The sequence below is a fragment of the Camelina sativa genome, chromosome 14, assembly GCF_000633955.1.
Source record: "Camelina sativa cultivar DH55 chromosome 14, Cs, whole genome shotgun sequence".
In the NCBI taxonomy this organism is placed as follows: domain Eukaryota; kingdom Viridiplantae; phylum Streptophyta; class Magnoliopsida; order Brassicales; family Brassicaceae; genus Camelina; species Camelina sativa.
Window position 1 is genome coordinate 22,485,538 of NC_025698.1, and position 12,233 is coordinate 22,497,770.

The window sequence follows — 12,233 nt, forward strand, 5'->3', positions numbered from 1 at the left end:
GGGCCCTCATAAACGTCCTGATCTAAGCCATCGTCCGACCCCCATGCATGAGAAGTCGACTGAACTCCACGTCCAGCTCCCGCACCGACCGAGTCCCCTGAGATAACTGTAGGAACTGCACCTCCAACCGGTCTAATGCTTCTCTAGGGAAATACTTGAGGTTGAACTCCTTCACGAAGTTAGCCCCAGTCATCTCCCTATGCACGTTCCTAGCAGCCACTGATCTCCACCACAAGTGAGCATCACCAATCAGGTTGTGGACCCCTATGTCCACCCAAAACTCCTGAGGACATCTGAAAGACTGGAAGTTACGTTCCACTCTTGCCCTCCACACATCCGCTGCGGTAGGATCCGAACCACCCAAAAACCGCTTAGTACCGATGTTGCCCATCTCTCAGCATATAACGAGAATGATCTCCCACATCCGCAGCCACTGGCGGCTGCACATCTGTAGCCACTGGTTGCTGCACCTCTGCAGCCATTGGCTGCTGCACCTCCGCAGCAACTGGCGGTACTACCAGAGCCTGAGCCGGTACCACTACCGGCAACCGCTCCAGCACTCGTGCTAACAAGTCCGCAAGATCAATACCTCCTCCAGGGGCTCCACCAGCTGGGACTCCCGCACCCGAAACCCTAGCATCATCGGCTGAATCCTTCACTGACATCGCCCACACCAACTTTCTCAGCGCCTACGGTCATATCGGTACCCCTACCGGCCACACTCATGGACCCCTCCTGGAAGCCCTGCAACTCACCGACGCCCTCAACTGTCACACTCTGGTCCAAGACATCACTAACCGCTGGGCCTGTGCCCCTACCACGACAACGTCTGCGTCCACGACCACGACCAGCAACAACACCATCTCTAACCATTTGAACTATCATGAACAGAAGGCTAAGCAAGCAATCTCAACAGAACACAAAACAAANCAGTGACCCGGTTCAAACCCCGATAATCAATACACAAGCGGAAACTCCCGTCCTTCTTCTTAATGAATAACACCGACGCACCCCACGGTGATACACTCGAATGAATGATTCCCTTGTTCAACAGATCCTCCAACTGCTTCTTCAGCTCTGCCATCTCTGTTGGAGCCATCCTGTAAAGAGCCTTGGATAACGATGTTGCCCTGGTTCCAACTCAATCATGAAAGGATCAAACCAAGAAGGTGGTAACCCCTGAAAGGACTGGAACACATCTTCCAACTCCTCAACAACCTGAATACCGCTAACCGTGGACTGCCCCACTGACTCCGGCATCGATATACTAACCAGATAAGCCTCTCATCACTTCTCGATCATCTTCCGAACCTACATGGCCGAGATCACGAGACTCCTTGAAGTCGGTCTAACTCCCTCAAAGACCAAATTCCCTCCTGGATGCTCAAACTCCACACTACCACGATGACAATCAAAGTGTATCATATGGTGATGCAACCAATCCATCCCCAGAATAACATCATACAAATCAACCGGGCTGATAAGCAAATCCGCTGGCCACGACTCCCCTGCGATCTGAATATCGACTCCCCTCGCCCGTCCAAGAACTCACAGGAACTTGCCTCCCACAACTCTGACAACTCCCGCTCGCTCCCCGAGATCTTCTCTGATATTAGCGCTTTCTGTGCACTCCGAAGTAATGAAACTATGGGTATCTCCAGAATCAAACATCCCGTGGGACCTAAATCCGCCCACCAACAAGGTCCCTACACAGGTCACATGTGCTGAGAACTTAACACTTTATCACAAGCAAAACATAAAATCTGAACGTACTGAAATTCACAAACTCTAGGTACCAGAAATTATACCAGTGATCGCCCCGGCACTGGTTCCACCATTCTCAGCCATCGTGTACACCTGTGGTGCCTGCTGAATCCATTCCACCTGCTGCACTCTCAGCTGCACCACACTCTGCACTGCTGCCACTGCCATTTGTTGCAACTTGGGACAATTGGGCTTGATGTGTACAGGCTCCATGCAATGATAGCATACACGAACCGCTGAATGTGCCGCCGTCGTAGCACTCCTCTGGGGACAGCTAGCTACTATGTGCTCCAGGCTACCGCACCCATAGCACCCTACACCACTCGGCCTCGGTGTAGCCTCACACTTCCTCTTAGTTCCCTGCGCAGGATTGCCGCCCTTGCCAGAACCTCCATGATGTTAAGCCTTCCTAGGCTGAACTGCTGGACTAACCGTCACTGACTATGCCTGGATATCCTCCTCAATCTCTGTCGTAGTCTCAACCAGCTCTGCACTCGTAACGTAACTCTGCCCTCTGCAATGGATCCTCAAATCCTCACGAAGGGCCCTCATAAACGTCCTGATCTAAGCCATCGTCCGACCCCCATGCATGAGAAGTCGACTGAACTCCACGTCCAGCTCCCGCACCGACCGAGTCCCCTGAGATAACTGTAGGAACTGCACCTCCAACCGGTCTAATGCTTCTCTAGGGAAATACTTGAGGTTGAACTCCTTCACGAAGTTAGCCCCAGTCATCTCCCTATGCACGCTCCTAGCAGCCACTGATCTCCACCACAAGTGAGCATCACCAATCAGGTTGTGGACCCCTATGTCCACCCAAAACTCCTGAGGACATCTGAAAGACTGGAAGTTACGTTCCACTCTTGCCCTCCACACATCCGCTGCGGTAGGATCCGAACCACCCAAAAACCGCTTAGTACCGATGTTGCCCATCTCTCAGCATATAACGAGAATGATCTCCCACATCCGCAGCCACTGGCGGCTGCACATCTGTAGCCACTGGTTGCTGCACCTCTGCAGCCATTGGCTGCTGCACCTCCGCAGCAACTGGCGGTACTACCAGAGCCTGAGCCGGTACCACTACCGGCAACCGCTCCAGCACTCGTGCTAACAAGTCCGCAAGATCAATACCTCCTCCAGGGGCTCCACCAGCTGGGACTCCCGCACCCGAAACCCTAGCATCATCGGCTGAATCCTTCACTGACATCGCCCACACCAACTTTCTCAGCGCCTACGGTCATATCGGTACCCCTACCGGCCACACTCATGGACCCCTCCTGGAAGCCCTGCAACTCACCGACGCCCTCAACTGTCACACTCTGGTCCAAGACATCACTAACCGCTGGGCCTGTGCCCCTACCACGACAACGTCTGCGTCCACGACCACGACCAGCAACAACACCATCTCTAACCATTTGAACTATCATGAACAGAAGGCTAAGCAAGCAATCTCAACAGAACACAAAACAAAAACTCACCGTAGAATCACACTGTAGGCTCGAAGAGGATGTTCTAGGACTCCATGCCACACACAATTGACTAATTCACATAATCAATCACAGCATCAGCACATAAAACTAGTGAACCCAAACCTAGAACCATAATGGCTCTCATACCAAGCTGAAACTAACCGACCCATTTTTNTCCACACTACCACGATGACAATCAAAGTGTATCATATGGTGATGCAACCAATCCATCCCCAGAATAACATCATACAAATCAACCGGGCTGATAAGCAAATCCGCTGGCCACGACTCCCCTGCGATCTGAATATCGACTCCCCTCGCCCGTCCAAGAACTCACAGGAACTTGCCTCCCACAACTCTGACAACTCCCGCTCGCTCCCCGAGATCTTCTCTGATATTAGCGCTTTCTGTGCACTCCGAAGTAATGAAACTATGGGTATCTCCAGAATCAAACATCCCGTGGGACCTAAATCCGCCCACCAACAAGGTCCCTACACAGGTCACATGTGCTGAGAACTTAACACTTTATCACAAGCAAAACATAAAATCTGAACGTACTGAAATTCACAAACTCTAGGTACCAGAAATTATACCAGTGATCGCCCCGGCACTGGTTCCACCATTCTCAGCCATCGTGTACACCTGTGGTGCCTGCTGAATCCATTCCACCTGCTGCACTCTCAGCTGCACCACACTCTGCACTGCTGCCACTGCCATTTGTTGCAACTTGGGACAATTGGGCTTGATGTGTACAGGCTCCATGCAATGATAGCATACACGAACCGCTGAATGTGCCGCCGTCGTAGCACTCCTCTGGGGACAGCTAGCTACTATGTGCTCCAGGCTACCGCACCCATAGCACCCTACACCACTCGGCCTCGGTGTAGCCTCACACTTCCTCTTAGTTCCCTGCGCAGGATTGCCGCCCTTGCCAGAACCTCCATGATGTTAAGCCTTCCTAGGCTGAACTGCTGGACTAACCGTCACTGACTATGCCTGGATATCCTCCTCAATCTCTGTCGTAGTCTCAACCAGCTCTGCACTCGTAACGTAACTCTGCCCTCTGCAATGGATCCTCAAATCCTCACGAAGGGCCCTCATAAACGTCCTGATCTAAGCCATCGTCCGACCCCCATGCATGAGAAGTCGACTGAACTCCACGTCCAGCTCCCGCACCGACCGAGTCCCCTGAGATAACTGTAGGAACTGCACCTCCAACCGGTCTAATGCTTCTCTAGGGAAATACTTGAGGTTGAACTCCTTCACGAAGTTAGCCCCAGTCATCTCCCTATGCACGTTCCTAGCAGCCACTGATCTCCACCACAAGTGAGCATCACCAATCAGGTTGTGGACCCCTATGTCCACCCAAAACTCCTGAGGACATCTGAAAGACTGGAAGTTACGTTCCACTCTTGCCCTCCACACATCCGCTGCGGTAGGATCCGAACCACCCAAAAACCGCTTAGTACCGATGTTGCCCATCTCTCAGCATATAACGAGAATGATCTCCCACATCCGCAGCCACTGGCGGCTGCACATCTGTAGCCACTGGTTGCTGCACCTCTGCAGCCATTGGCTGCTGCACCTCCGCAGCAACTGGCGGTACTACCAGAGCCTGAGCCGGTACCACTACCGGCAACCGCTCCAGCACTCGTGCTAACAAGTCCGCAAGATCAATACCTCCTCCAGGGGCTCCACCAGCTGGGACTCCCGCACCCGAAACCCTAGCATCATCGGCTGAATCCTTCACTGACATCGCCCACACCAACTTTCTCAGCGCCTACGGTCATATCGGTACCCCTACCGGCCACACTCATGGACCCCTCCTGGAAGCCCTGCAACTCACCGACGCCCTCAACTGTCACACTCTGGTCCAAGACATCACTAACCGCTGGGCCTGTGCCCCTACCACGACAACGTCTGCGTCCACGACCACGACCAGCAACAACACCATCTCTAACCATTTGAACTATCATGAACAGAAGGCTAAGCAAGCAATCTCAACAGAACACAAAACAAAAACTCACCGTAGAATCACACTGTAGGCTCGAAGAGGATGTTCTAGGACTCCATGCCACACACAATTGACTAATTCACATAATCAATCACAGCATCAGCACATAAAACTAGTGAACCCAAACCTAGAACCATAATGGCTCTCATACCAAGCTGAAACTAACCGACCCATTTTTTATATATATAATAATAATAATAATAATAATAATAATAATAATAATAATAATAATAAAACTAGTGGCCCCATACCCACTAGCCACCTAACCACAACCAAACCAAACAGCGGAAAATAACCAATAGATGCCAATATCCAATAACCAATAAATAATAAAATAATAATTCAATAACTCAACCCAGCAGAATCGTTAACCAATAATAAACATCCCAACAACATTATATGACCCAACTCTAGCAACCTACAGAAGCCAAACAACACATCAATGAACCACTAGAACATCCTCCTCTTCATTGCCTTGATTCCACGATCACACTTTGCCTTGACCTGCACCACAACACATATGAGATGCGTGAGTATTTTATAAAGACTTTGTGAGGCAATCCTCCCATCTATTGGGCTATACACACAAGCAATTGAGATATATATAACCATCAAACAACAATCAACAACCAAACAACAAACCAGGACATCTGCATCGACCGACACCAACCCATGCATCGACTGACACCAACACTGCATCGACCGATGCATGCTCGACATTTTACAAAATCCCTAATTGCATCGATCAACGCCTCCACATGGCATTGCACGATGCTCCTAGGTCAAATCGCGTTGTCCTCGCATTGCATCAACCGACACACAAAGTGCATCGATCGACGCACCTGCCGAGCATCTTCTTCCCCGAAGCTCCTCATCGGATCTTCGTTCCTAAATCACCAAAACACGATCCAAAGCCACAGAGCAGCTTCCCAAAGCCTCAAGTGACACATAAACCCTCCCACAAGCCAAGGAATCAACCACATAACACATAAACACAAAAATTAGAGAAATCTCAAGCTTAGATAAGCCCTGGTCATGCACTGACCTTTGCCAAAGAAGATTCTGACTCTAAACGACAGATCTACGCTCCTAGCAAGCTCCTACAATGATCCTAGCTATAGATCTCCACAAGAACAGCTATGAATCTCCCAAAAACCTCAAGAACGATCAAGAACTTCTTTCTCTCTTTCTTTTCCTCCAAAAATGGCCAAACTCGGCCAAACCCACGAGTTCCTCCTTTTATACACAATACCTAAAACTCAACGTTTAACTTAAACTCGTTTGCAAAAACAGACCTTGCATCGACCGATGCAACACCTGCATCGATCGATGCACATCCCAAACCGGGACTCCGGTTCGTAGATGTTACATTTTCTATGAGATATGTCAACGCCGGATAAAAAAACATGGTTAGCAACGCTAGGACTAGTCGAGTGCGACCTAAATGGATCAAGGATACTCTATGGAAAATAATAGTTGCGCAGTGGGATACTGAAGAAGCATAGGAAAGGAGTCAAATCTATTCCAATGCTCGTATGTTTGACCGTGATGGTCTCAGTCCTCACATGCACTTTCTGGGCCAACATCGTATCACCAAGTCAAACAAGGCTTGGTGAGTAACTTATGTATTTTTCTTACACCTTTGCAACTTTAACTTATNTTTTTTTTTTTTTTTTGTAACATTCCAGGAAGAGAAACTTGGGAGACCGGTGAGTCTTGGTGAGGTTTTCAAAGAGACACATACAAAGCCAGATGGTACGTATGTCGATCAAAAGGCCGAGAAGATCATTACAACTTATGAGAAAAACTTACGAGCTAAGATATCTGAGATCGAGTCAGATCCTTCACGAGCTCAGGAGCTCAAAGCAGAAGATTATGCGACCATCTATCTTCAGGTAAAGTAACATTTTTCACAATCTATATTTAAAGAGTCTTCAAAACTTTCATGTTCTCTATTTAAAGTTTCACTTTTTCTTTTCTCAGTCCACTGAGAAGGATTTACGAGGTAATATTTTTGGACTTGGAAGCCTCAAGGATCATCTTCAGGATCTTCTCAATGGCAAGGGCAATCAACGAGGAAAGTCGTCATCTTTTGTAGCATTACAAGAGCAAATGAAGGAAGCTCATCGTATAATTGAAGAACAAGTTGCCTATAATACAAAACATGATGCTGAGATTGCTGCTCTTGAAGCAGACCATTCCAAAGTTGTGGCTGAGCAACAGAAGAAGATAGAGCACATGGAAAAGTACTTGTGCCAAACTGATCCGGCCTTTGTGCAATTCTTTGTGTCTGAATCAAGTGATGATGTGTTGTTACTTCATATTCTTAGGTTACTTCTTAGGGTAATTATCTCCATTTCTTAACTCTCATGAACTTGTCACTTTGGGATGATGTGTTGTTCCTAGTCACTTGTGAGAATCATAGTTTTAGATTGATCACTTTGGTTCTCTCTTTTGGTTATTATAAATTTGGTCTACTTTTTGTTATTGCTAATGTAATGTGGTGAACTTATTACAAATGTGGTGAACTTTTGTTATTAAAAATGAGAATTTTAGGTTTTTCTTTGATAAGCAATTCGAATTATAAAACAAAACATAAAAAAACGATTATGGTTTTTAATCACTATAGTCGTCAAACCAGTCGTTAAACCTGTCTTTAAGTGGTCGCCACATAGTCGCCCAATAGTAGCCAAGTAGTCACAAAGTTTAACGACTAAATCATAACTCCTCTCATAGTACGTTCACATCGCATTAATCGTTAAATTGTCATTAAATAGTCGTAAATAACGAATGCATTACGACTACTCATAAACTACTTCTGTTCACATTTTATTAATCGTAAAATTGTCATTAAATAGTCGTAACTATTTACGACTATATTACGACTAAGTTTACGACTACGTGTGTTGGTCGTAACATGGTTGCTATTTACCGACTATTTTACAATTGAATTTCTTACCGACTAATGATTTACGACAACAGTATTTAGTCATAAAGTAGTCATAAATTACANAGATCATTACAACTTATGAGAAAAACTTACGAGCTAAGATATCTGAGATCGAGTCAGATCCTTCACGAGCTCAGGAGCTCAAAGCAGAAGATTATGCGACCATCTATCTTCAGGTAAAGTAACATTTTTCACAATCTATATTTAAAGAGTCTTCAAAACTTTCATGTTCTCTATTTAAAGTTTCACTTTTTCTTTTCTCAGTCCACTGAGAAGGATTTACGAGGTAATATTTTTGGACTTGGAAGCCTCAAGGATCATCTTCAGGATCTTCTCAATGGCAAGGGCAATCAACGAGGAAAGTCGTCATCTTTTGTAGCATTACAAGAGCAAATGAAGGAAGCTCATCGTATAATTGAAGAACAAGTTGCCTATAATACAAAACATGATGCTGAGATTGCTGCTCTTGAAGCAGACCATTCCAAAGTTGTGGCTGAGCAACAGAAGAAGATAGAGCACATGGAAAAGTACTTGTGCCAAACTGATCCGGCCTTTGTGCAATTCTTTGTGTCTGAATCAAGTGATGATGTGTTGTTACTTCATATTCTTAGGTTACTTCTTAGGGTAATTATCTCCATTTCTTAACTCTCATGAACTTGTCACTTTGGGATGATGTGTTGTTCCTAGTCACTTGTGAGAATCATAGTTTTAGATTGATCACTTTGGTTCTCTCTTTTGGTTATTATAAATTTGGTCTACTTTTTGTTATTGCTAATGTAATGTGGTGAACTTATTACAAATGTGGTGAACTTTTGTTATTAAAAATGAGAATTTTAGGTTTTTCTTTGATAAGCAATTCGAATTATAAAACAAAACATAAAAAAACGATTATGGTTTTTAATCACTATAGTCGTCAAACCAGTCGTTAAACCTGTCTTTAAGTGGTCGCCACATAGTCGCCCAATAGTAGCCAAGTAGTCACAAAGTTTAACGACTAAATCATAACTCCTCTCATAGTACGTTCACATCGCATTAATCGTTAAATTGTCATTAAATAGTCGTAAATAACGAATGCATTACGACTACTCATAAACTACTTCTGTTCACATTTTATTAATCGTAAAATTGTCATTAAATAGTCGTAACTATTTACGACTATATTACGACTAAGTTTACGACTACGTGTGTTGGTCGTAACATGGTTGCTATTTACCGACTATTTTACAATTGAATTTCTTACCGACTAATGATTTACGACAACAGTATTTAGTCATAAAGTAGTCATAAATTACATGTTTTCTTGTAGTGTATGATATATTACAGAAAATGCCATCAGAGAAATAATAATAAAAAACAAAACAAAATCATATTAAGAATAATATATCTATTTTTATTTTATCTATAAATATTTATTGGGAGCAATCTTCGTAGACAAGTCAGTTGGAGATTGCAATCTGAAAACATCTCTAATTTATGGAATATTCCTTTAAAACAAACAAAATTTCATATTATTTTCCGAAAAAACTTTACGAATCGAAGAAGTATCTTTTTTTATTTAGCAAATTGTTTTGAAAAATCACATAAATCTTAAGAAAGCCCTAAGAAATCTAATCCACAGTTTTCAAATATAAAAACTGTCAAAGTTCTCAGTTTTCATTCATCGACAAACTTCTAAGCCACAGTTTCCAAATTTTCTAATTTTAATTTACCATATTTTATATTTTTCTAAAGCATACCCTTCTACATCTTGCAGAAATGATGTTCATCTAATTGATATATAATTTGATTGTTCTTTTTCATTCAGCAACAATTTAATAATATTTTTGCTGAACTTTCTTTCGTAGGTGTTAAAATTCACGATTGTGTAAAAACAAGGATTATCTTCAGACCTACTTTTATTTTCTCTAAAATTATGGTGTGGTTAGACCTAATCATCTCAAGCCAGTATTACTCCCTATATACAAGTTGTTAACCATTCATTATAGATATATTTTATATATTTCGATTTTTCATTAAAAGTATAGATATGGAGTTTAAAAAATGGTTTAGAAGATATTAGAGATTTGGGATTTGAATAAATAAGAGTATGAATAAAATATAAAAAATATTGTAAACTAAATTAAATATTAACGAAAATTATTAATATTTTTTAGGAAACAAATTTAGTTTTGTTATGAATTGAAACTTTTCAATTCATTACAAGAAAACATGGGATTTACGACTGCACTAATAGTAACTATATAGTCGCTAATTCATACATAACGACTATGTTACGACTAATAACTGTTGTCGTAAATCGATAGTCGGTAAGGAAATTAATTCGTAACATAGTCGGTAAATAGCGACAAATTTACGACTATGACATGTAGTCGTAAACGTAGTCGTAATTTGGTCGTTAATATTTACGACTATTTAATGACAATGTTACGATTAATAAAATGTGAACACTAGCTTGAGAATAGTTGTCATTTCGTCGTTAAATTATGCGACTCCTTGGCTACTATCAGACGACTATTTGACGACTATGTTACGATGACTTTAAGCCAGATTTAATGACTGGTTTGACGACTATAGTGATTAAAACCATAATTGTTTTGTTTTGTTTTATAATTCGAATTTCTAATCAAAGAAAAACCTAAAATTCACATTTTTAATAACCAAAAGTTCACCACAATAGTAATATGTTCACCACATTAGCAATTACAAAAAGAGAACCAAAATGATCAATCAAAAAGTATGATTGACACATCATCCCAAAGTGACAAGTTCATAATAACCAAAAGAGAACCAAAATGATCAATCAAAAACTATGATTGACACATCATCCCAAAGTGACAAGTTCATTAGAGTTAAGGTATAGAGATAAGTAGTCTAAGAAGCAACCTAAGAAGGAGATGTTCTTTATGTTGGAGGGGCGGTGGATGCATCACTTGTTTCAGACACAAGGAATTCCACAAAGGCCGGATCAGTTTTGCGCAAGTAGTTTTCCAAGTGCTCTATCTTCTTCTGTTGCTCTGCCACAACTTTGGAATGTTCTGCTTCATGAGCAGCAATCTCAGCATCACGTTTTGCATTATAGGAAACTTGTTCTTCAATTATACGATGAGCTTCTTTCATTTGCTCTTGCAATGCTATAAACGACGACTGTCCTTGTTGATAGCTCTTGCCATTGAGAAGATCCTGAAGATGATCCTTGAGGCTTCCAAGTCCAAAAAGATTACCTCGTGAATCCTTCTCAGTGGACTTAGAAAAGAAAAACTGAAACTGTTAGTTCTGAAAATAAAAGTTTTGAAGACTCTTTAAATATAGATTGTGAAAATGGTACTTTACCTGAAGAAAGATGGTCGTATAATCTTCTGCTGTGAGCTCCTGAGCTCGTGAAGGATTTGACTCGATCTCAGATATCTTAGCTTGTAAGTTTTTCTCATAAGTTGAGAAGATCTTCTCGGCTTTTCGATCAACATATGTACCATCTGGCCTTGTATGTGTCTCTTTGAAAACCTCACCATAACTCACCGGTCTCCCAAGTTTCTCTTCCTCGAATGTTACAAAATCAAAAAAAAAGGTGAAGACATAAGTTAAAGCTACAAAAAAAAGGTTAAGACATAAGTTAAAGCTACAAAAAAAAGGTTAAGACATAAGTTAAAGTTACTCACCAAACCTTGTTTGACTTGTTGATACGATGTTGGCCCAGATAAGTGCGAGTGTGGACCGAGACCATTACGGTCTGACATACGAGCATTGGAATAGATTCGACTCCTTTCTTGTGCTTCTTCAGTATCCCACTGCGCAACCATTGTTTTCCAGAGAGTACCCCCGATCCATTTAGGTAGCACTCGACTAGTCCTAGCGTCGCTTACCATGTTTTCCATCCGGCGTTGACATATCTCATAGAAAAATTGTTTCACTGTCCCTCTTATCAATGGATCCCAAGTGTGTGTTTTCTAGGAAAAAGAAAATAGAGTTAAGTTAGTGAAAAACAACAATTAAAACCTATCTATGAATGATATCTGACAGAAAACTATACCGCAAATTC